A 26388-nucleotide genomic window follows, 5' to 3' on the forward strand; every position below is an offset into this window, starting at 1 on the left:
TATACCTCATGTTTAACACAACAGCTATCTCAGCCAATCAATGTTCACTGTGGAACACTGTTCTGTTTTCACAACTTTCTTTTCATTTCAGTGATTTGGAGACTCTGATATTTAACTTTATTCATTGTCTGTTTCTTTTCTGACCAGTAGAGCTACAGATAAACCAGATTTTCAAAAGAACCTACATTTGACAGCAACTCTACTGCACTATTTCCCTGTGAACTACTTCTTAACATCTAACACTAGTATTTTACAATGCACATCATGGAGGTCATCCACACTGCCACGGGCTGTAAACATCTTAATGACGTTAAACACAGTGGACATAAGGTCATTAAGATCATTGAAGGTGAAGTTGTAGCCTTGAGATTGTTCATGCTTTTCCACAGTTGTGGCTATAACATCTCGGGACAGTACTTTGTTTTGTTTTTATGTTGTGCGATGTTTTCCGAAAGGAGCGAAGAGGTGCCATGACGATACCATTACATATAAAGACCCTGCAATACACAATTTTGGCCACCAGGTGGCTGAACACACTTCCTTATCATACAGTGCAATCACTGAAATACCTGGAGAAAGGGGTTACCCCGCTCTCGATTATTTATGACCTGTCTTCACTCTTTATTTATATATCTGCAGCAATTTGCACAAAGTACCCAATCTTCATATCTGTGAGCAAACATCACGACCTAATGTGCCCCAGCGAGGCTCTGGAGAGGACTTTTCTGACCATATAAAGTAGTTTTGTGACTGGACTCTTTCTATGTATCTAAGTAACGATCCGTCTTGTCCAATCCTCGGTGAAACGGTTAGACCTGCAACGTCATCCGCCGTCTCCAGGCAACAGCGCACCTGGCCGAGCTGAAGAGAGGGCCACACTGTAAACAAAGCAGAGACGTGGTAGCTCTTTGCGTTCCTACAAACTGCAGCCTCTGTAGACATTTTAACTTGTTAAAGAGATGGTTAATAGTGGAATGAGTTCAGACATAAATCTCACATCTTTCCACTTTACTCGAGATAAGATATTTTGGGTGTGAAGTTTAGCTTTGCATTGAACTTACAAGGAAAAGGAAGGCTGTAACTTGAGGCCGTACTTGACCTCACTACGCTAATGTTGTAGCACTGAAAGCAGTGAAATCCTCACACCAATATCCCAACATTAAGTGTAGTACCCGATAAATCTTATGGTATTATTTTAATATACTACTTTAGTTCTTTTTTGTCAGAGTCAGAGTCAACTCTGTCATTCATTCTGACTACAGAGGTGTCGTTTGAGGAATGTAGCATAGCTCCTCCAGGACCTAGCGCTACATTTACCAAAAAAATATCAGAAGAAATAGTTCAAACACTCAGCCAATACAGATTATACAAACTAATATTGTACAATAAACTATTCATATACTTAAACTACACTAAACCTTGAGATTTTTACGCATATGATGAGTATCCTGAAATTGCTAACTGTCATTAGCAGCATAAAAGTGTCTCTGCATGTACGCAAGTACAGTATTTTCATTTCTACAGACTGTGTGGTATATTATTGTTCAAAAATGAGGGTTGTGTTAACAGTTCACTTGAGTCTTTGGTAGTCCATCATTCAAAGGGCTTCCACAGTCTGTTGGTGGAAAGAAACTATTCATGACTCTGGAAGACTTAGCCTGGTAGCTCTAGCCTTCCTCTAGACGAGGCAAACTTGAACACTCTCTGCGAGGGGTCAGAGGGTTTCATTCTAACGATGCAGGCCTTCCTTATACACTGTTCAGTGTAGACACCTATAATGGCAGGAAAACTTGACCCAGTGATGCACTGCCTGAAGAGTAATGCTGGACACGAGTAGGAGAAGACATTGGCTTTTACTGAATATTCATTGTGAATTGAACATCACAACACACGGGTTAGCTGTGTATTTTAATTATAGCTGGGGGTTGTGGGAGGTGGAAGTGAACCATGATGTTATTGGCTATTAATATATTTCCCTGAATGTTGGTGAATAATGATGTAATCAAATAGTGAATAGAATTATAGAATTTTATGGGCAAAGAGTAATTTTGTGTTTTTTACAGCATTGTGTCGTAAATTGTGCTTAAAAAGGTGGTTTCCCAGTCAGGGATTTATGCTAGTCCTGGACTACAAAGCACTTTGTATTGTGATTTTCCATAGAAATGAGAATATAATCAAGGCAGAAGTTTAATCTCTGTCTGGGAAACCACCTCTGACACTTAAAGGATGATCCAGTATTTCAAAGACAGTGCAGTTTTATCTGAAGTATTTTCCAGTCCTCTGCATTTACAAGGAAACATCGCAGTTTTGAAATGCGCCAAACTAAACAACCTGCATTTCGTTTGTAAAAGAACTCACACTAATCTGTCTGTTTCACCTGACGACAGATCTCAATGTGATTGTAAATGTGTTTAATTGCTTGCCATTACCTATCAAGTCACCCAGAGATTCAGAGCTGATTCGCAGACGAGAGGCTAGCGATGCAAGATATTAACATCACATATGTTCCAAATCCAAATTGCCTGCTTAATTTTACAGTGCTGTTTTGTTATCAGATTTGGGGGGGGGGTGCATGCTGCGACAATGATAAATTAAAGCATAAAGAGTGTAAACAGGACATGCATATTCATGAGGGAAACAGGTGGTGTGATTCTGTAGTTTTTGATTAATATTATTTATGAGGCATATTTACATGTTAACAGCCGAGAGGCTGCAGAGCTGGTGAATACTGACACCAAGAAATGGTGTACGATGATGGAAATCGCACATCAAGGCTGTAAGTCATGTATATACCTTACAGAATTAATATATCAACACTGAGAAATTTGCATAAGCTACACATGGTGACCTTGCCATTAGAAAAAAAATACATTAGATCTGTGCGGGAAACACTTTAAGTCAAGAATGATATATTATTGGGTGGTGATCAGTCACGACACTGACATTTCCTAGTCTCTGTAATAAGACCTAGAGTATATCCTGGCATAAATGTGTCTTATTTTATACTGCGATTACTTTTATTATCCTTAAAACTGTCCTTTTTACTTTAAGACCTTGGGGCGGCTGCTTTATAAATACGTTTCTAGACACTCACTTTGTTTCTTCTAAAATTAAGAACATTGATAGTAAATGTGTATCTTATTGCTGCAGTCGCGGCCTCTAAACTTCAGAGAAGGCTTTACACTGGATATTTGAACATTGCAATAAGAATGTACTTGAATTGAGTCACATAAACATTATTGTCTCGTGGTATTGTTTACTTTCTTTGTTGTAGTTCTGCAGTTACATACTGCAGTCCATCTGTTGCTCTGCACACTTTGTTTGCCCGGACCCCCAGAGGACCACCACTGATCATGTATAATTTGGGAGGTGGATCAGTCTCAGTGCTGCAGAGACACTGGTGTGGCGAATGTGTGTTAGTGTGTGTTGCGGTGTTGCTGGAGTGTAGAAACAAGGAGGTAGTCATGTTACGGTTTATAGTGTACTTATAGTAATTGTCAAAAATTGGGCAGGCAACACACCACTCTGTGAGCAGTTGGGGGTTGGGTGCCTCGCTCAGAGGCACTTTAGCTGTTATTGTTGAGGGAGGAGAAAGTGCTGTTGTTTATTTCCCAGACCCCAGGTTTTACTGCCAGTACAAGTGATTGAACCAGCCCAGTAAACAAGGAACGTCCCTGGACGTTCAAAATAGGTCTAAAAGTAGTCTGTCCGTCAAGGACATATCTTAAACGTCAATGGACGTCCAAAATCCATCTTAATACGTTAGTTAAGTGGTGACCAATCGATGACGTCAGTGGACGTCCAAAATACGTTTTATACAAGTAATTTATTTCGGGACCAATCAATAACATCAATGGACGTCAAATTACGTCTAATAGTCGTCTTTTCAATGTCTGTGTTTGGACGTCTTTTCAACTTTCATTTTCAACCTTAAGAGAACGTTGATTAGACGGCAGTCATTACGTTATTTCAACGTTGAATCAACGGCTAAATGTTTACTGGGAGCAGCTTTAAGGTCCCAAGCCTGCGCTTCTAAAATTTAGACCACGAGATGGCGCTATGACATCACTGTACACTGCGAAAATCAGAAACTTGTGTAACACCACGACTAAATAGATAATGAACTGATAAATATTCGATGCAGAAATTGCCACTTGACTTATCTTTCTCTCACTTGTCGCTATGTTAGTAACTTTAATCTACAAGCACAATATTCTTTGAATTCACAAGTTTGAGACAGTAGAAACGCCAGAGCTGGAGTCTGTTCCACCAAACCACCACAAGATGGCGGAGATGTTGTGTTATTGGTTTGGTTTAATGCCGTTGAAAGACCTTAATAAAACATCTAAAGCCACCGCCGAACGACACAAGACACGACCATTAACGTGGCAATGGTGGGGGGTTGGGTCTAAAACAATGCTCTTCAAATAACATCCGCTTTCACCAAAGCGCTAGTCCAGTGTTCGCTTCTGTACCGGAGATAAAGGTCGATTCCCGCGGGAAAACAAGATAAACACGTTGTGTTTGGAGCTCGGAAAATGGGGCAACAACGCCTTCGTCTTTTTTTCCTACCATTTAATTTTCATGCAGGCCTACGTCTGTAACCTTTCCAGTCCTTTATGAGCGTTTCCTCTCTGTGGTTGCTGACCACTGTCCGCTCGCTCGTCTCCATGGCAACAGTGAGCATCCACTCCGCATATACGCTCTCTCTCTCCTTCACTTACTCTCTTTGTCACTCTCTCTGTCAGTGGGTGAGGATGACCCCAGCTCACTTTCTTTGCGTAAACCCCCCGCAAGGTCGCGTTGCTCATTACCGGAGAAGTTCTCCCTTCATCCGGGTAACTGAGTTAAAAGGAAAGAAAAAGCAAAGGGTTGTCTATGTTCGGAAAAGACACACTTTTTAACGTTTAATCACTTCTAATTACTGCGCAGTCGCACTGCTACTTTCCAAGAAGTAGAGAAAAAGCTTTCAGAACACTGACCTCTCAAACTCTGCCTTTCTGGAAACGCCTCTCTGAATTAGCTAAACATAGAGGCCTCGAATATTGAACAAAAACACGTTTTTAAAAAAGTTAGTTATAAGTAGTGGCTTAATGTGAATATACCACTTGATATTTGTGAGAAACGTGTTGCCAGTTTTAAAGTGGTATTTAACGGTCGTCATGAAATGCTAGGGGATAGGGTGACCAGATCTGAGGGGGGGGGGTTGATGACTACTGACGTGCAGACTGACCAATTAAATGTTTACAGAGGAGGTTATCGACCAATAACGGTAGCTCTACAGTCAGACCGTCCAATCAGGAGATTTTAGGCTACTTTACCGCTCCCCCTTCTCACTCAAGCGAACCAATCGGAGTAGGGGAGGGCGGGACTAGTTTGTGAACGAAACTTCTCGAAATTCTATGTAAGCTCCAGAAAAACAAAATTCCGGACGTTTGTGAAATTCCGCCCGGACTTTTTTTTTAAGTCTAAAAAATAGGACATGTCAAGGTAAAAGAGGACGTCTGGTCACCATACTAGAGGACAAATTTGTTTGTAGGTTGTGGTACATTTTAGCTTCATGGGCAGTTAACATGAAGCTTGACTTATTAATTTTTCTGTTCCACCTTAACGAGCGCCATTTAAGGTAAATATAAAACTCGGAATTGAAAACGGAAAGTAAATAATAAGCCGTAAAATTCAAAGAAGCCATTTTGAGTCATGTAAATAGTGCATCAAAATTGAAAGACAACGTTGTACTAAGCCAGAATATATAACGTTTTTCAAATTCGCATTGTTTTTAAGGGTTAAACGTTACATTTCGGGTGGCATGGTAGTGCAGCAGGTAGTGTCTCAGTCACACAGCTCCAGGGACCTGGAGGTTGTAGGTTCGATTCCAGCTCCGGGTGACTGACTGTGAGGAGTTGGTGTGTTCTCCCTGTGTCCGCGTGGGTTTCCTCCGGTTTGTGCTTCCTCCCACTGTCCAAAAACTAGGTGGCTTGGCGATTCCAAAGTGTCCGTAGGTGTGAGTGAATGTGTCTGTGTTGCCCTGTGAAGGACTGGCGCCCCCTCCAGGGTGTATTCCCTTGTGCCCAATGATTCCAGGTAGGCTCTGGACCCACCGCGACCCTGAACTAGATAAAGGTTACAGATAATGAATGAATGAATGTTACATTTCAAAGTATGTTAAATCATTAGTATCTGTAGCAGAAGTTGGTTTAGCCTAGTCAAATGCACTGTAGGCTAATCTGTCTTTGACAAAGTTGAACTGACAATAATTTTTTGCCGGCATTTTGGAAGTATACTTTGCTTAGGGTGACCAGACGTCCTCTTTTACCCGGACATGTCCTCTTTTTTAGACTTAAAAAATGTCCGGGCGGAATTTCACAAACGTCCGGGATTTTGTTTTTCTAGAGCTTACATAGAACTTCGAGAAGCGTTTCGTTCACAAACTAGTCCCGCTCTCCCCTCCTCCGATTGGTTCGCTTGAGTGAGAAGGGGGCGTGATGAAGTAGCCTAAAATCTTCTGATTGGACGGTCTGACTGTAGAGCTACCGTTATTGGTCGATAACCTTCTCTGTAAACATTTAATTGGTCAGTCTGCACGTCAGTAGTCCTTGTTTACGTCAGACAAAGCTCATGTACCTACCCTCATCTGGAGCAGCTATGCCGAAACGTCAATGTAAGTTCTCGGATGAATTAAAAAAAATTCCCTGTTTTGTGTAGCAAATAAAGGTGTAAAGGACCTAAAAACACCCCCTCTCCCCCTGAGACGTCTCCTCTTTTTCACCATCTCAGATCTAGGTGAGCGCACATGAACGCTGCAGTGTCATATTTACCAATAGGGAAACTTGGATTTTTGGGCCATGGGTTAGGTTCAACCTTCTGAGTTGGATGCGTGTCAATTAGGGCTGTGCCATATTGTATCGTTGGCAATAATATCATATTTTTTTAAACGCTAAATAAATAAAAAAAAAACATTGTGATAATCATTTCCACTTGTTTACGTAATGACTCAGCACAGCAACTATTCTGTATTTGTTTTGTTATTTACTGTGAAGCTTTAAGGTTACTTTTTGTACTATTGTTCATGTTTGCTGTTTATATGTACACACTACATTTTCTGCACTTTAGGTTTTTTAGTAATTTTTAGTTTTTAAACGCGTCTTCTTACGCACCTCCAGGAACCTGGAGGTTGTGGGTTCGATTCCCGTTCCGGGTGACTCTCTGTGAGGAGTGTGGTGTGTTCTCCCCGTGGGTTTCCTCCTGGTGACTCTCTGTGAGGAGTGTGGTGTGTTCTCCCTGTGTCTGCGTGGGTTTCCTCCGGGTGACTCTCTGTGAGGAGTGTGGTGTGTTCTCCCTGTGTCTGCGTGGGTTTCCTCCGGGTGCTCCGGTTTCCTCCCACGGTCCAAAAACACGTTGGTAGGTGAATTGGCAACTCAAAAGTGTCCGTAGGTGTGAGTGTGTGAGTGAATGTGTGTGTGTGTTGCCCTGTGAAGGACTGGCGCCCCCTCCAGGGTGTATTCCCGCCTTGTGCCCAATGATTCCAGGTAGGCTCTGGACCCACCGCGACCCTGAACTGGATAAGGGTTACAGATAATGAATGACTGAATGATGATTAATATTAATATAGTATTTTGCTAGTATGGACCACGCCAGTGGAGGCTGAATCGGGGAGGTGAACTCAGAAGTCTTTGGGGAGGAGTTCAGGGTGGGCTTATGAATGCATTTGAAGCCGGACACCCTACCCCCCCACTTGGACAAATGACTGAGAAAAGGGTGGAGGTGGGAGCAAGTTTTTTTAAAACAGGAGGCTCGGTGGGTTTGATAATGGCAGAACACGGCTCTGAATATTGGGATCAGCAGGAATGACCCAGCGCAGATGAGCGAGCTGACGTGGTGAAGCAGTCGAGTCGCGATCCATCCTCTGAACTAAATGAAGCGAGTTTGTCTGACGTGGAAATTACGTGAATTTGCAGGGTGTATATAGGGCTGTTCCGGAGGAGGAGTTCCGGCGTGGTCCTACTCCCAAAATTATGTTATTACATAACTTCAATTATTTTGTTGCAGTAGTCTGTTCTTGAAATTAATAAAAGTATTTTTCAGTGTTTTTTTCATATCGCCAAAAATATCGTTATCGCCAAAATACACTGAAATATCGTGATATTATTTTAGAGCCATATCTCCCACCCCTAGTGTCAATAACAAAACATCATGGCAGCTGCTGGTGTGGATGCTGCTTCTACAGTAAACATAGGGTGACCAGATCTGAGATGGTGAAAAAGAGGACACGCCTCCGGGTGGTGGGGGGTACGACTACTGACGTGCAGACTGACTAATTAAATGTTTACAGAGAAGGTTATCGACCAATAACGGTAGCTCTACAGTCAGACCGTCCAATCAGAAGATTTTAGGCTACTTCACCACTCCCCCTTCTCAGTCAAGCGAACCAATCGGAGTAGGGGAGGGCGGGACTAGTTTGTGAACGAAACTTCTCGAAGTTCTATGTAAGCGCTAGAAAAACAAAATCCCGGATGTTTGTGAAATTCCGCCCGGACATTTTTTTTAAGTCTGTAAAAGAGGACGTCTGGTCACCCTAGTAAACGTAAAAGATTTGTGCTTATTATTGGTAGTTCTGCATGTTAACTGTACAGTTCAAGCTTGTATATATTTTGTGTACAACGTGCTGATGAGGAACAGCAACAAAGCTAATCAGAAGCAATACATGAAAATACGTAATGTGGTAGCTTATATAATTCAGTGATTGTAAATGGATAAAGGGTTGCATCATGTGTGATCTATTCACATCATTTTCTTTCAGGAACACAAATTAAACATCCTATTTCTGAAGCTACAAAAAATATAAATAAAAAAAATGTTCATGGCATTTATTTTTCCCTGTCAAAATAAAATATAATATAGTTAGCCATGGGACTAGATTTCCAGTAAATCCTTTGCTAAACTTTGCTTCATCCATAGTGCTGTGTCAAGATATGCAAAATTATAATATAAATATAATGAATACTTTAGTACAGTGTCTAACCTTGGATTGTTTCTTGAATGAAGTTATGTTCCATTGAACTTAATTACTGATTATTAATTAAATCTTGCTTTAATGGAGGAACATTTGACTAATTGAAGACTGCTATGCTAAGCTAATATGCTAATCATGATTACAGACAGCTTGTCTTTACTGTTAGGAGTGTGGCATATAGTTCTTTGGTCAAAAGTTAAACAATTCTGTTTCCAGCTGTTGTTGAAATGCCTGTGGGCTTCAAGGGATTTATTATTTTTGAGCTGTTCACTGGTTTACGCATACATACTGTAAACAAAGGAGTTGGTAATATCCAAATATAATGTTGGAGGCAGCACTCTGGGGTCAGCACTCCAACTTTTGCGGTTGGGTTGTATTTATCAATATTGTTTAAAGATGACAGTTAACCTAAATAACACACTCTAGTCTCCTCACTTTGCTTATGGTTCTTCTGTTTTAGTGCTTTCACTGCTACCTGAGTTGAAATATTATGCAAGTTCTTTGCTGTTACCTCAAAAAAGGCACGTTGAAGTCACCATAAGCAATAATCACAAATGACTGACAAAGACAGATTGACTTCGTGAAATTTATGATTGACAGGTCTCTCACAGCCAACCACTGATCGGTAAACTTTCTCTCCACAGCCATTCAAAGGAAGAATCCCCCTAAAGCTGCAGTGAGAATGGTGATAGCAGTAAATTAGTCAGAATTATTTGACATAAGCCCTATTCAGACAGGATTAATTTTGCATGGGATCGTGGGGTAAAGTAACTTTACCACAGGGCATCTGTTGTATTTATGGCTGATTTGCATGGGGGAAAATTTCGGTATATATATGACAGCCACATGTCTGCTCAAGTTCCCCACTGCTGTCACACCCACAAATCCTGTGCTTGATATGTGGCTTGATATGTCGCTATGACAATGATGGCAGAATAGAGTATGAATATAATGGATACTATAACCATATTATAATAGCAGGCTAGATGTTCATTGAGTGTGGATCTCACAGGCCATAGTAATGACTAAAGTGGTTTCAGATGGGACTAAAATCACTGAGGAACTGATAATAATTACATTACCCAACCAAACAGAAAGGTGTTACATTTATAAACAAACACCAACTGACACCAACAGTCCTGATCATCTGGAGGATGTTGTTGTTGTGTATTTTGGAATAATCACTTTGGAAAATGTCATTCACAGTTCAGGGGCAAAATTGTTAACAGTTAGGTCAACATTAGCTATAAAATAAGTGGATGGACTGATACATTTTTATTATTGCTACAAGACATGTCTGTGATAGATATTTCTGTTTTGTCGTGATCTAATACATCTGTGTGATAATACAACCCAGATTGCAATGAATATATGCCCCACATGGCATGGAATATATGGCACATCTGCATTTCTTTTATGGGCTACATATGGCCTTGAATGGCAGCGTTGATTCAGGGTGAGTTTGGCTGCCTCAACTCTGTCACAGGTTCACCTTATATAGGCCAGATGCCAGATGTGTTGTGAACCTAATTTATGCCACACAACACTTGCCAGTGCAGTAACTGAGCAGTAAGTGCCAAACGTTGCACAGATTAAGCCCAAATGTGTCTGTTACATTCTAATACAGCATAGAGTTAACTAATCAGTTATAAGTTAATTTCTAGCCAAAACTGGCATTTAAAAAGCAGATCTCATTTTTTTAAACGGAAAATGTGCACAGAACCCTCAGCAACTATAATATTGTGGCATTTCCATGGTCTCTGTTTAGCCCCTAATGTTGTCCTCGCATGGTCTCAATGTGTCACTGGGAAGTTGAGGGGGCAGGGCTTCAGGGAGTCAGCTCGGTTAAACTGAAACTGTTCATGTTGCTTGGCAGAAAGTTCATTAGTTTATAGGCAAATGTTTCATGATTCATATTGTCATCATTTCTTGGATGAATCTGCCCCATTTTGTTATTATTATTATTATTATAATTATTATTTTGTATTTGGCATGGCGGCACGGTTTCACAGAAGGTAGTGTTGCAGTCACACAGATCCAGGGGCCTGGAGGTTGTGGGTTTGATTCCCGCTCCGGGTGACTGTGAGGAGTGTGGTGTGTTCTCTCTGTGTCTGTGTGGGTTTCCTCCGGGTGACTGTCTGTGAGGAGTGTGGTGTGTTCTCTCTGTGTCTGTGTGGGTTTCCTCCGGGTGACTGTCTGTGAGGAGTTGGTGTGTTGTCCCTGTGTCTGCGTGGGTTTCCTCCGGGTGACTGTCTATGTATTCAGGAAACTTGCTTTCAGTTTCAAATGTGCTTATAGAAGTGAAATTACACGAAGTAAGCCTAATTAAACTGGAGGAATATTTTTCCATGCCTACTAAAATTTTAAATCTAAACTGCATTATCTAACCCTCAGTTATCGCAAACATGGTCTTGCATGGTTGCTTGGAGTCCCATGTTTCCTTACATTCACATTTAAAGCAGTAGCCTCAGAAAACTCAACTGAAACAAAGATAAATCAATGGCCAATTCGATTGGAAATGGAAATAAATAAAGGCCGCTCTCCGACTTTTGCACAATAATTTATATTCCCTCTTCTGGCTGCTGGTATATACACGTATACTACTCATTTCACTAGAACTTGATAGCAAAGCAGCCGCTCTCTGCCAAGGTCAGTGTGTGGCGCTGATGAAAGCTCAGACCAGTCGTCTATGAGTCACACTGTTTGTCACAGGCGATGATCAGAGAGAGAGGTTTTATGACAGAGGAAGCTTACAAATGTGAATAAAATACGGCCAAGCTTTAATGGTGACAAATAAATGGAACACAATCATGAGAGGGGTTATTTGATGTGTGGGTCTAAGTGTAAATATAAGCTTCTTCTCATGTGAATAGCTACCACTGCTGCAATCAAATGATGTAACAGAAGATTTCTCTGTTTTACAGCTAAAGATGAGCATCCACCATTTTTCTAATCCGTTGGCAGTAGTGAAGGTGAAGGCTTACAGCTGAGGTAAGCAGGGTAGCCAAGGATGGAAGGTTTCTGCTCTCCACCTCCTCATTTTCATTCATGACACAGACAGGAACACACACACACACACACACACACTATCTTGTAAGTGCACTCCCATTCTCACAGTCAGACGCACTGGCAGTCTCTCCAATTGCATCCTTTCTCTTCTACTTCGTTCCTAAAACACCGAACTCTCTGCCCCCACCCAGCAGCATGGCCAAGACCATCACCAGACAGAAACATACAGATTCTGCTTTGACATCCCCCTCTGATGAGAGCATTCTAACCTGTGAGACAGCCTTTGAAGCAATCAACACCCTCCTCTCTTTCTTGCATCCTTAAGTTCCATCTCTGGCTCTCTTCTTTCCCTCCCCCTCACCCCTTTTTCGCCTTCTTCCTTAATTTCTCCCTCTCTCTCTCTCTCGTATAGTTGCTCTTGCCTCCCCCTGCTCCCCCGACTCCCCTTCCACGCTCTCTCTGCCGCTCTCCCTCTCCCCTGGCTGACAGTGCTGGCCCCCTGTCTTGACTGACTCCCCCTCCTCCTCTCACTATCACAACCACACACCCTCTCTCTCTCTCTCTCTCTCTCTCTCTCTCTCTCTCCACCTCCTCCTCCTCCTTTTCTCCCCCCTCCCTCTCTCTCTCTCCCCCTGCCCTTCATCACTGCATGTGCGCATTCTACGACACAAACATACACAAACGTGGACGCCGTGTTGCGGACTGCCTTTGAGGCTTCACCAAGCAGAGGCAGCCCCCCTTAAGCTAATTCCATTATATATTCTGTCTGGAAGTAAAGAGGGCTGCCTTCTAATTGCTTTCTTATCCCCCTGAGCCCCCCCCCACCCCTTACTCCCTCTGTGTTTCTCTCTCTCTCTCTCTCTCTCATCTTTCCCCTTTTCTATCTTCTATTTTCTAACCCCCTCTCCCCTTCAACAGTACTCCCACCACCCCCACCCTCAGCCCCATCCGACACACCCCCCTCCCCCCGCCCCGCAGTGAACATGGCAGCGACGGCAAGGAGGCAAGCAGGATAGAGAGAGAGAGAGAGAGAGAGAGAGAGAGAGAGAGACCAAAAGAGGAGGCTGCCGTTTGACAGGGAATAGCTGCTGCTGTTTTTTGCCTTTGCGGGAGACTGCAGGACCAGGATTTGGGCAGAAAGCTACAAGCAGGTAAGGCAGGTTTGCTTTTCTGTTTGGGCTTGCAGCCAGGTGCCTTCATGGCAGGATGAACATGGAGAATGCAAAGGGTAAACAGGGGGCTTCAAGCAGGGTGCGTTACAGTCCACACTGCGTTCAGGGGGGCGTGTTGGATAACAGCGCAATGTGCTCGCTGCTGAGGACGCTCAGACTTGAAGGCAGATCTAGGATCAGCTTCTTCTTCCTAGGGTCTGTATTTATGATAACATGGGGTTTGTTTACATACATCATTCGCCTGATCTCAAATCAGCATAAATTCAACTGTCCCAAGAGCAGGTTCTCCTTCACAGGTATCAACTTTATACGTCCTGCACCTGGTACCATATCGCAGTAAAGTTAAGGAGGTATTCGCTGTCCATTTTGGACATTGTTATTACTCTTTTAACCCCACACACCTGATTTCCTTTAAGGTCGAACCAGGATCAGTGACCCTTGTCGTGGAGACTACCGTTTCCTGTCTACGGATATTCACCGTGAACCTGATCTCTCATAACTAGCTATGGAAGTTCATAGTTTCTCCATTAAGTGGTTTCTGGTGTGTTCTGTTTACTCAGGTGGATTCTTGGTCTTTTATTTGGTGCCATCGTGTGTCCTCTCTGGTTGGTCATTACCTTTAAATGAATGTGAACTTGGCTGTATTCGAGGGTCGCACATTGTTCCAGGCAGCCAAGCACGGAGTTGACTATGTAACTTTGCTTTCATTTTCAGCTCAGTATGGACTTGTGTTTGTAAACACTGACAGCTTCATAACCTGCAGGCTATGAGTGGTGGTTATACTGCTGTTGGCCGACCATAAATCAAGACAGATTACAGTATATGTTGGAGCCAGTGTGGTTGAGTGATCACCGTTGTTATTGTTTATGATCTCGTGACTTTACTCTCCACGTTCTCGTTGTACGTACTGTACAGCAACCTATTGAACATCGCACAGAGACTGCAGTGTCACAGCTGAGTGAAACCGATGCTCTCTGGACAGGCTCCCGCTCTGCAAGAATGCATGTAGAGGGAGGGGTGTGTGTTGTCTGAAGAGATATAGAGAGAGCGAGAGAGATACAGAGGTGGGAGAACAGAGAGGTGTGAGGCAGAAGGAGGTGGGGGAGTGAGAGAGAGACTGAATCAATGCATGAGTGAATTAGAAAGCCACAGAGAGATTGATCTCCCAACATCAGCAACACACTGAATTTATCAGTAATTAAAATAAAGACAAACATCAACATCACCACCACACTCGAGAATAATAATGTCCTTTCACTTCATACCATACGTTGTAGGAATGCACTGATCATAAATGTTTACGGCTGAAGATGATTCGTTTAAGGCCAAATTGTCCAGATTTCTTAGGGTTAATTCTGTTGTACTATTTTCTAACCTGAAGCTCACTTTGTGGTCTAAATGACCATAGAAACACATTTCCAGATATTTCTGTTATCCCTTGACGAAACCATTGTTAGCTTTAAAGTGTTTAATCCAGCTGTAAATAAATAAATAAACAAAACAAACAAAAATGCTTTAAACTAACATTAATCTAATAAACCGTACCATCAAACAATAATGGCAGCTGGCTGTTTTGCATTATGAGTCACGCACTATGCTACAATGTTTTGGTATATGTACTTCACAAGAATTCCAACATACGAATCAGCAAAAATAATAATTAAAAAAATACACGCATAGATTGCCAAGTAAACAATGGAGAAACAGATCTGCATCACAATGCATTAATGACAGCACACACCAGGGAGACGGATAATATCAGCTTCATTCTATAGCCATCTAATTAACTTGCATTGTTTGATCCCCAAGGCTGGTCTCTGTAATTCACACTGGCTTCGTTGGCCATAAAAACCCTGGTGTAGTCTCTATAGTAGGTTGTGTACGAACATATTTATCATTTTCTGGCGTTCAAACGTTGTCCGCTTATAGTGAGAAGGTTGAATCGTATCACGAATCGAACCGAAACTAGACTATCAAGAATCAAATTTAATCATCAGCTTACCATCAGATCCCTAGTAGTGTCATAGCAGTTACTGAATAATTCATAGCAGCTATTAGATAATAAGGCTCTAGTTTAATCACTGAATAATAAGCCTACATTTTAATGGGTTAAAGCGACCCTGGTGCGCGAACCCACAGATGCACTATGGAGGACCACCCACACGCACAAACCCCCAGAGCGCTTATCCTCCGCTTAGATATGGCGCTACTGTCAGCCCGTATTTCACATGTCCACGGTAGTGGTGGGAATGAAGGCTGATGCAATAGCCTGAAACCCAGGCCCACTGCCGCTGAGCCGAGGGTCAGCATGGGGCAGGGGGAGAGCGGGTGGGGGTAGTTTGGAGGGCGTTCTAGAACAAGAGGAAAGAGAGGTGAGATTAGCGAGAAAGGTGAGGTGAGAAGAATGGATGAAGAGCGATAATAAGAGATGACAGGATGGAAAGGGAAAGAGACTGCTCTCTGCTGCGTCCCGAGCGTGCAACTGCTAGCGCACGGCTCTGAGCAGATCCATAAGGTCAGGACAGGGCAGAGCGGAGAGGGAGGTGGGAGGGAGGGAGGGATGATTTCTGTCCAGATGCTGCTCCCCTTGCACCACTGGGCTCAAAAGCCCTGCTGTGGGGTGCATAGAAAAGGAAAAGGAGGAAACGAAAATAATAACACTAGCGATTTTGGTGTCTAGAGCAGAAGGGTAGTCTACAGGTTACAGTGCTTTAGAATTTGGACACATGGCATTTCCTGCAGTCAAATTTGTCAAACGTGTGGTTGAAAGAAAAATTCCCCCGCTGTGGGAAAGCTACGCATTTTCGTTCGCAACGAATCTCATGAGCGAATGCACTCCTTTAATTTCAAGTTGTATCAGAATACGATACAAGGAATAATGACTATAGAGATTAATATTGTTCACTGGTAGCATTACTTCATTCGTTGTCTGATTTAAACTGGCTGATTTATTCAAAACAAAACCTCAAAGTGTGCTTTAATCATGAATCATTCATTCATTCATTATCTGTAAGCGCTTATCCAGTTCAGGGTCGCGGTGGGTCCAGAGCCTACCTGGAATCATTGGGCGCAAGGCAGGAATACACCCTGGAGGGGGCGTCCGTCCTTCACAGGGCGACACACACACTCACACTTTTGAGTCGCCAATCCACCTACCAACGTGTGTTTTTGGACAGTGGGAGGAAACCAGAGCACCCGGAGGGAACCCACGCAGACACAGGGAGAACACACCACACTCCTCACAGACAGTCACCTGGAGGAAACCCACACAGACACAGGGAGAACACACCACACTCCTCACAGACAGTCACCCGGAGGAAACCCACGCAGACACAGGGAGAACACACCACACTCCTCAAAGACAGTCACCCGGAGGAAACCCATGGAGACACAGAGAGAACACACCACACTCCTCACAGACAGTCACCTGCAGGAAACCCACACAGACACTGAGAGAACACACCACACTCCTCACAGACAGTCACCTGGAGGAAACCCACACAGACACATGGAGAACACACCACACTCCTCACAGACAATCACCCAGAGGATACCCACGCAGACACAGGGAGAACACACCACACTCCTCACAGACAATCGAACCCAAAACCCTTCAGGTCCCTGGAGCTGTGTGACTGCGACACTACCTGCTGCACAACCGTGCCGCCCTAAACATGAATCAAAAGACCCTTAAAATGACAGCAACGACACACCATGTCACAATGTTATCGAAGGTTATTTTTGCTTTTGTTTTTTTTTCAGCAGGTCAAAATGTGTTAAGCACTTGTAAAGTTTTATGAATTCTTATGAAGGACACAAAGCATCATGCAGCATATTCATCCTGCAGAGGGTGAGTGAGTTAGTGAGTGAATGAGTGAATGACTGAAGTGTTTTGTATGCTATGACTGGGGTGCCAGCCCCTCATAGCTTACCCACTGCTTCAGACTACAGTACACAACTGGTGGAGGTAGTCAGTAACCACAAACCCTGATGCTCACAGAAGCAGCCACTCGTCATCGTGAGACACATTCAAATGAACTGTGTAGAAGCCAAGCTACTCACTAATGGCACTAAATTTTGTGTGCAAAAACCTCAACATATGTAGCTATTTTCAGCTCGAAGAAGGGCACAGAGAGATCAGGCACTGATCTGGGAACAGATTAGCCGCTGTGTGAACTCACCCCACACTGTACGTGCTGCGAATGATAACCTGACTCAGGAACAGAATTCACAAACGGACAAATTCTAACGACTCCAGCGTGCACATCTGATAGCAGGATGTGGATGCTGGAGCTGAGAGTAGAGCACAGACTGTCTCACAACAAAGGAAGGGCAAAACAAGCTGGAAATCATTAGACTGCGGATGATGGAGAGCGATATGAGCGGATTTGTGCTCAGCGATTTCAAAGCCAGACTCCTCAAACCCCCTCAAAGTCTGTGATTAATCTCCGTCTGGGGGCCGTTGGCACGCTTTGTTTTTGAAGGTGACACGTGCCTTTAGTTTGGACCATCAATTTAAGAGTAAATACGAGCAAAACTCTGATTGGTGCTAATGGTGAAGTAATAGGGAAGTTGCTGCTTGGCGCTAAGTGATTTATTTATTGGTTTATTGTTGACGTTGTTGAGGCATTAGTCTTGTTAGCTTTGTAGATAGAGATTCTCTGTCTTCACTTGCACTTTGTCATCATCAAATCGTATTATCCACAATTTTTTAAATGGTGTGTTCTCCCTGTGTCCATGTGGGTTTCCTCCGGGTGCTCTGGTTTCCTCCCACAGTCCAAAAACACACGTTGGTAGGTGGATTGGCGACTCAAAAGTGTGTGTGTGTGTTGCCCTGTGAAGGACTGGCGCCCCCTCCAGGGTGTATTCCTGCCTTGCGCCCAATGATTCCAGGTAGGCTCTGGACCCACCGCGACCCTGAACTGGATAAGGGTTACAGATAATGAATGAATGAATGTTTTAAATGCTGTGTTTTATATTTGAAAACCCAATTAATATTAGAAATGAAATCTGGTATGACTTGGAATATAATCTCATTATTGTAAACATAAGACTACTTGTTCCTTAACAAATTGAAGCTTCTTCCCACCAAAGTCCCTATAGATAAATGTGTCCACTGGGCGGCCATCTTGTAATGCTCCCGGAACGGTTATTTCAGATCAAACGAGACAAGGCTCCTAACTCTATAAACAGAGAGAGATGGGTATACTCGAAGCTGAAGGTCAAATTACAGTGACATATTTTAAATCACTGACAAATATCTGACAATATCCTCTCGAAGGGCTTGTACGTTTGGCTTAATAAGACACAAAAACATGATTTTTGGCATGTTCTTGGCGAATTCATGTAATTTTTGTATGAAATACTATCACTAATTCCAGCACGTTAACTAACGCTAGAATGTAGCTATTGTGTCTGAAGCTAGCATTAAAAAATGTGTTAATATCAAAACCTGCCTGACAGCAGAGAGGGTCCGAGAAGTACTTTTGAAAACGGACTGTGATTGGATCGTTTCAGTACATTTTTGGAATTAAAAAAGGAGTCCTTACTCTTTTTGGATGTTTTACAAAATGAAGCATCACTCAAGAGATCAGCTTCTGTATTAATCATGATGACATTAGACTCGTGCGGCGTCTCATTACGTTTCATGACACAATACAGGAGGTCCTCGGGTTACGTCAGTCCCGAGTTACGATGTTTCGTGGTTACGACACATCTCCCATGTACTGTATAAAGCCTTGTTTCGACTTAAGTGGTTTTGCGTCATAAACGTCGTAACGTGAACTTCGTGTTTAGTGTGCGCGGCGGAAGAATACAGGGTTACGTGGCTCGGGACCGAGGAGGATAGTTGTGAGGATAGGATCAGTGCTTACAGTACGTTATTTACGTACAGTATGTACGTATGTTCTGACTTACACAAAAAATCGGTTTACGACGCGACGTAGGAACAGATCAACGTTGTAAGTCGAGGACCCGCTGTAACGGTAAATGGTGGTTATAGAAGTTGTGTGCCTTATTAAATGCTACTATCGGAATTCACTAATTATAAGAAGTATGGCAACATTTGGGGCAGATAATGTATGTTTGAGTCTGTACATGTGCTGTTTTCTAGCTGACCTGACTTTTAACTGTTTTTCTTTTGATGTGTCTGTTGTCTATTCTGATGTCACATTTACATCATCTGTCTCACATCTGTGTATCAGATCGTGTGTTCCTGGGTGGGTGCGTAAGTGAGTGTATAGACGTTTAGCATGCCGGTGCGCACCGTCAGTGGCAGCGCACAGTGCAGTGAAATCACTTGGATGTCATCCAGCTCTGTGGAAGGTCATCGGTAGCGTCTCCAAATAGATCCAGCCTTCATTTCCTCTCTGTAGCCCTGCTGTATTTACCGGCTCAGTGGCCCAGAACGCCAGCGCCCGCTCCTGCCCTCTGCAACACCGCACCGCACCCCACACACACACAACATCCTGAACACCCTCCCACATCACCGCCATCACCACCCAACCACTTTCTTCCATTTTAAAACACCTTAAGTGCTGTCATTTACACCAATCATATCTGTAGCCAGGTGTAGCTTAAGGCTGGTGTACACTTCTGCAGAGATGTACTATGATGTATTTGCCCCGAGGTGCAGAGATGTTTTTGGAGGGTAACTGTAGAAGTTTGCAGTCAGCCTGTATAATCTCAGCTTTATATTATGTGACATTGCTGGGTAAACAACAAACCACTGTTCTGATTACATTCAATCCATTTGAAAACACTCTGCTCCTTTTTTCATAGCCATTTTAGTGCTGTTTTCTTGATGTTTTTTTTCTGCATGAATATGAACAAAAATTGCACAGCAGCCACATGGTATTATAATTAGAGTCATAACTCTTTGTTTGTAGTGGTCTGTGTTTATACGCTGCTCCGGCAATGAACGGAGCAATGTAGGTTTCCCTCTTGGTTTCTTTCAAGGTTTCTTCTTCTGTGCGAGTTTTTCCTCGTCACTGTGGCATTGATTTGCTCACAGCATTAGGATCTGGAATTCTGTGCCAATACCACTGGTAAAAAAGCACTGTTTTATTAAAATAGAGTATAATTGAATTGAATTGAAATTAGAATAAATGAATAATTAGAAAGGGGGCGGCGTGGTGGTGCAGCAGATAGTTTCGCAGTCACTCAGCTCCAGGGACCTGGAGGTTGTGGGTTCGATTCCCGCTCCAGGTGACTGTCTGTGAGCAGTGTGCTGTGTTCTCTGAGTCTGCGTGGGTTTCCTCCGGGTGACTGTCTGTGAGGAGTGTGGTGTGTTCTCCCTGTGTCTGCGTGGGTTTCCTCCGGGTGACTGTCTGTGAGGAGTGTGGTGTGTTCTCCCTGTGTCTGCGTGGGTTTCCTCCGGGTAACTGTCTGTGAGGAGTGTGGTGTGTTCTCCCTGTGTCTGCATGGGTTTCCTCCGGGTGGCTGTCTGTGAGGAGTGTGTTGTGTTCTCCCTGTGTTCGTGTGGGTTTCCTCCGGGTGACTGTCTGTGAGGAGTGTGGTGTGTTCTCCCTGTGTCTGCGTGGGTTTCCTCCGAGTGACTGTCTGTGAGGAGTGTGGTGTGTTCTCCCTGTGTCTGCATGGGTTTCCTCCGGGTGGCTGTCTGTGAGGAGTGTGGTGTGTTCTCCCTGTGTCCGTGTGGGTTTCCTCCGGGTGACTGTCTGTGAGGAGTGTGGTGTGTTCTCCCTGTGTCTGCATGGGTTTCCTCCGGATGACTGTCTGTGAGGAGTGTGGTGTGTTCTCCCTGTGTCTGCGTGGGTTTCCTCCGGGTGACTGTCTGTGAGGAGTGTGGTGTGTTCTCCCTGTGTCTGCGTGGGTTTCCTCCAGGTGACTGTCTGTGAGGAGTGTGGTGTGTTCTCCCTGTGTCTGCGTGGGTTTCCTCCGGGTGACTGTCTGTGAGGAGTGTGGTGTGTTCTCCCTGTGTCTGCGTGGGTTTCCTCCGGGTAACTGTCTGTGAGGAGTGTGGTGTGTTCTCCCTGTGTCTGCATGGGTTTCCTCCGGGTGACTGTCTGTGAGGAGTGTGGTGTGTTCTCCCTGTGTCTGCGTGGGTTTCCTCCAGGTGACTGTCTGTGAGGAGTGTGGTGTGTTCTCCCTGTGTCTGCGTGGGTTTCCTCCGGGTGACTGTCTGTGAGGAGTGTGGTGTGTTCTCCCTGTGTCTGCGTGGGTTTCCTCCGGGTAACTGTCTGTGAGGAGTGTGGTGTGTTCTCCCTGTGTCTGCATGGGTTTCCTCCGGGTGACTGTCTGTGAGGAGTGTGTTGTGTTCTCCCTGTGTTCGTGTGGGTTTCCTCCGGGTGACTGTCTGTGAGGAGTGTGGTGTGTTCTCCCTGTGTCTGCATGGGTTTCCTCCGAGTGGCTGTCTGTGAGGAGTGTGGTGTGTTCTCCCTGTGTCTGCATGGGTTTCCTCCGGGTGACTGTCTGTGAGGAGTGTGGTGTGTTCTCCCTGTGTCTGCATGGGTTTCCTCCGAGTGGCTGTCTGTGAGGAGTGTGGTGTGTTCTCCCTGTGTCTGCATGGGTTTCCTCCGGGTGGCTGTCTGTGAGGAGTGTGGTGTGTTCTCCCTGTGTCCGTGTGGGTTTCCTCCGGGTGACTGTCTGTGAGGTGTGTGGTGTGTTCTCCCTGTGTCTGCATGGGTTTCCTCCGGGTGACTGTCTGTGAGGAGTGTGGTGTGTTCTCCCTGTGTCTGCGTGGGTTTCCTCCGGGTGACTGTCTGTGAGGTGTGTGGTGTGTTCTCCCTGTGTCTGCATGGGTTTCCTCCGGGTGACTGTCTGTGAGGAGTGTGGTGTGTTCTCCCTGTGTCTGCGTGGGTTTCCTCCGGGTGACTGTCTGTGAGGAGTGTGGTGTGTTCTCCCTGTGTCTGCGTGGGTTTCCTCCGGGTGACTGTCTGTGAGGAGTGTGGTGTGTTCTCCCTGTGTCTGCATGGGTTTCCTCAGGGTGACTGTCTGTGAGGAGTGTGGTGTGTTCTCCCTGTGTCTGCGTGGGTTTCCTCCGGGTGACTGTCTGTGAGGAGTGTGGTGTGTTCTCCCTGTGTCTGCGTGGGTTTCCTCCGGGTGACTGTCTGTGAGGAGTGTGGTGTGTTCTCCCTGTGTCTGCGTGGGTTTCCTCCGGGTGCTCCGGTTTCCTCCCACAGTCCAAAAACAAACGTTGGTAAGTGGATTGGTGACTCAAAAGTGTCTGTAGGTGTGAGTGTGTGTGTCGCCCTGTGAAGGACTGGTGCCCCCTCGCCTTGCGCCCATTGATTCCAGGTAAGCTCTGGACCCACCACGACCCTGAACTGGATAAGCGCTTACAGATAATGAATGAATAAATGAATAATTAGAAAAAATGTAACCACCCGCCTGGAATGGTTGTGATTCTGTGGGAGTGGCTTCAACACCCTTGTAGCACAGTTTAATAAAAACATCCTTAATACAGTAAACCACGTAACTGAAGCTCTTTCTGTCTTGAGTATTTTGCTGCTACCTTGATCAAACTTTAATCATCTAACTAACAAGCTTTCCAAGAAGTTATATTACAGCAGGAAAACTTTAAAATGTGCCGATTAGAGTTGGGAACCCCCCCCAGACTGCCTTCATGACAGTAATGTCATACTGGGGTGCTATTTTTTTCAATGAAATTGGCTTTTAAGCTCTCAATCAAACCTCTCTAGCAGAGCATAGCGCTGTATATGTACGTGATTTATCCGTGCCCCATTTCTTGTTGAGGAGCTGTGTCCTGTATGATCCATACCACCTCCCCACAGTGAGAACACAGCAGCAAAGACCCATTTAGCACCTAGCCGGCAGGTCCTTCCAGCTGCACTGCTTTTTTGAGGGTTAGAAGTAGGGTCATAAATCTCAGACTTCACAGAGATTCAGTTTAGTTACAGTTCTTCAGGAACCCACTGCATTAGGAAATCTGAATTTTCATCTGGATTCAGTTTGACTAATTCGGTTTTAGTCCAAGAGACGACGTGCACAAATGTGGAAGTACTATTTATAGTGAAAACAAGGCGTTTAATAAATATTTGCCAACTAACTAACACACAAAAGCCGTGTTTGAGTCAGAATCACATAGCGGCAGAATCATTGCGAGAGCGTGTGAGCTGCTGGGCTTCATTGTTTCAGAGATGTTGTGTTAGCTTTGCCACATCTTCTGTTCATTACATTGTATGTTTGATGTATCAGTGTGGTCCTTCTGCTCTGGTTTGGTGGGGGTTGGGGGGTCAAGAACCCTGTGTTAGTCTGAGGGAGGAGATTTGAGGTTGTTACGCTGCAAGGGGACATGCAGCCTATATTAGGGAAGAGACAGGCAGCAGATGAGGCGGGAGCTCGAGTGTAAATGTGTTGTGGCAAGGAGGCCACTCTCTCTCCCTCTTTATCTCTCTCTCTCTCTCTCTCTCTCTCTCTCTCTCTCCTGCCATGATCAGAGCAGGACGGCGAAGCGTTTGAAAAAAGTTTTCTTCCGGCTTCAAACGCCCGTTTGAATTACACCGCAGACGAGAGGGGGGGGGGGGGTGAAGAGAGATACAGAGCACAGAGAGAGAGACAGAGAGAGAGAGGGCACTTGCCTGGCTAAGAGCATCAAACCTGTTCCCTATAACAAGGTAAATCTTTTCTTTAACAGGTGCTGCAGAGATTTTTACCATTCGATTTAAAACAATAAAGAAAGGGAAGTGGGGCGTTAACCCCTTCAAAACTTTGCAAAAGCAGAGTGAGGCAGGGACTAATGTAAGCTGACACTATAAAGCCCTGTGTGTTCTAAGCTGTGTGTGTGTGAGTGAGCAAGAGAGAGATGTGTGTGTGAGAGAGAGAGCAGATTTGATAAGAGCAGCTTTGGTATGTTGTCTCTGGGAAAGTGATGTGGTCTCTCTCTCTCTCTCTGCAGTCCAGCCATGATTGGTTGACTCCCTCCGAGTTGTGCTGCATCAGATAGCCCCCGGGAGGGGGCAGGGTGTGTGTGTGTGTGTGTTTCAGTGTGTGTCTACATGTGTGTGAGCTTGTGCATGTCTGTATGCAGTCTGCGTTCCTCCAAGGGGAAATATGAACCTACGTCTGCATTTGTTTTTGCAGGTTTTGGCCTGACGTTATTTAAACTTTAAGAAAAAGTCATTGAGGGTGGTTCAAGTTAAAATGTTTCCTTCAGAAACAGTATTGTTCAAAGTGGTGGGGTTTTTTATATAAAGCAACATAACATCATTTTATTATCCATCTTTGCATCTGTCTTTAATATAAAAACCCAGAAGACAGTCAGTGGAGTCACTAATCTTTGTTGGATATTAAATAGATTGTTTGAATTTTCATTCATTGTAGACGTCACAACCCTGGTCCTGTTAATACCACTGTGTTAAAACCTCTCAGTTTCAGGTTATGTTGGAATTTTGTTGTGAGGATTTGATTGTATTAGGTCCAGAGCATGCAGTTCCACTGCTCTGCTTTTTGGATGCTTGTGAAAATCTGCATTCCATTTGTGTGCACCTCTGTGTGTGTGTGTGTGTGTGTTATGGGTTTGCTGGGGTGTGTTTGTGAGGACAGTGGAGGTTTCCCTTGGGAGAGCATGTAGCAGCTAGCATCCACAAGAGCACAGTAAAGTGGGCCATGAAAACACCTCTCTGGCAGCATTCAGAGTCTTTAGTGCTTCTGAAAGGACACGGCACAGACACATTTTCATCTCTCATTCTTATATCCTTTCATTTGTGCCCCTCTCTTTCTCTCTCTGGCTAAAGCCATTCTCACACACACAGATAGATTATAGTTTAGATGTTGTATCATGGCACAGAAGTTAGTTCCCGTAGTTTTAAATGGAATATGAATCCTACCACAACCCCAAAAGTGCCGGCTTATTCTTCCAGCCGTATTAGTCTGAAGGTAACTTGTTTATCATTTTTAATGCCATTAACACACTTTTCTTAGTCTGGCCCTTCAACCCATCAATAGTAGTCCAGGCTTGAAGCCCAGCTACTGGCAAGCTGCCTGTTGGTAAGACATAATCTGTGATTATAGCTCTCTCAGTCAGACACAACTTTTAAATGGCTTTAAAGGTAGGAGTAACTACAGAAAAAATGCCAAATATTTTAATGTAGTCGTTTGACAGCACTATTTATTATTATTATTACATTTCAACAAATCCCGCAAGGTTCGATTCCCGCTCCGGGTGACTGTCTGTGAGGAGTGTGGTGTGTTCTCCCTGTGTCTGCGTGGGTTTCCTCCGGGTGACTGTCTGTGAGGAGTGTGGTGTGTTCTCCCTGTGTCTGGGTGGGTTTCCTCCGGGTGACTGTCTGTGAGATGTGTGGTGTGTTCTCCCTGTGTCTGCGTGGGTTTCCTCCGAGTGACTGTGAGGAGTGTGTGTTCTCCCTGTGTCTGCGTGGGTTTCCTCTGGGTGACTGTCTGTGAGGAGTGTGTGTTCTCCCTGTGTCTGCGTGGGTTTCCTCCGGGTGACTGTCTGTGAGAAGTGTGGTGTGTTTTCCCTGTGTCTGCGTGGGTTTCCTCTGGATGACTGTCTGTGAGGAGTGTGTGTTCTCCCTGTGTCTGCGTGGGTTTCCTCTGGGTGACTGTCTGTGAGGAGTGTGGTGTGTTCTCTCTGTGTCTGCGTGGGTTTCCTCCAGGTGACTGTCTGTGAAGAGTGTGGTGTGTTCTCCCTGTGTCTGCGTGGGTTTCCTCCGGGTGACTGTCTGTGAGGAGTGTAGTGTGTTCTCCCTGTGTCCACGTGGGTTTCCTCCGGGTGCTCCGGTTTCCTCCCACAGTCCAAAAACACATGTTGGTAGGTGGATTGGCGACTCAAAAAGTGTCCGTAGGTGTGAGTGTGTGAGTGAGTGTTGCCCTGTGAAGGACTGGCGCCCCCTCCAGGGTGTATTCCCGCCTTGCACCCAATGATTCCAGGTAGGCTCTGGACCCACCGTGACCCTGAACTGGATAAGGGTTACAGACAATGAATGAATGAATGTTCTTTAGTTGGGGTTTTCACGGCTCGGGGGTCAGGACAGAAAGTGGAAAACATTGACGCATCTTACTGACCACTTTCAGCTCCTCGTGGAGCACAGATCTGAGCCGTACCATTACTACCCCCTGTCTTTTTCTACATTCACTGTCCATTCTCTCAGCTCCACTGACAATACAGGAGCACTTTGTAGTTTTACAGATTACAGTCCATCTATTGGTTACTAGGCGCTACACACAGGACGCTGTCGACTGGATATTTTTTGGTCG

General features: G+C 44.5%; 1 protein-coding gene and 1 long non-coding RNA gene across 3 annotated transcripts in view; one reads left to right on the plus strand and one right to left on the minus strand.

Annotated features, from left to right (window-relative positions):
* Positions 1–616: 616 nt before the first annotated feature.
* Positions 617–5131, minus strand: LOC136664402 (uncharacterized). The gene is made up of 3 exons (XR_010795140.1): positions 4983–5131; positions 4573–4842; positions 617–878 (listed from the first exon to the last, which is right to left on the minus strand). It is a non-coding gene; the product is annotated as an uncharacterized lncRNA (long non-coding RNA).
* An 8001-nt stretch (positions 5132–13132) lies between these two features.
* LOC136665449 (retinoic acid-induced protein 1) overlaps positions 13133–26388 on the plus strand; it is a 63064-nt gene continuing 49808 nt past the window's right edge. The window contains exon 1 of one of the 2 annotated variants that reach the window (XM_066643086.1): positions 13133–13173. The gene's annotated coding sequence lies outside the window, so the exon portion shown is untranslated. Of the gene's footprint in view, positions 13174–13317; positions 13390–26388 lie in introns of those variants that run through there. The other variant, XM_066643087.1, reaches the window with a different exon arrangement.

This window comes from Hoplias malabaricus, chromosome 13 (assembly GCF_029633855.1).
Source record: "Hoplias malabaricus isolate fHopMal1 chromosome 13, fHopMal1.hap1, whole genome shotgun sequence".
NCBI lineage: Eukaryota > Metazoa > Chordata > Actinopteri > Characiformes > Erythrinidae > Hoplias > Hoplias malabaricus.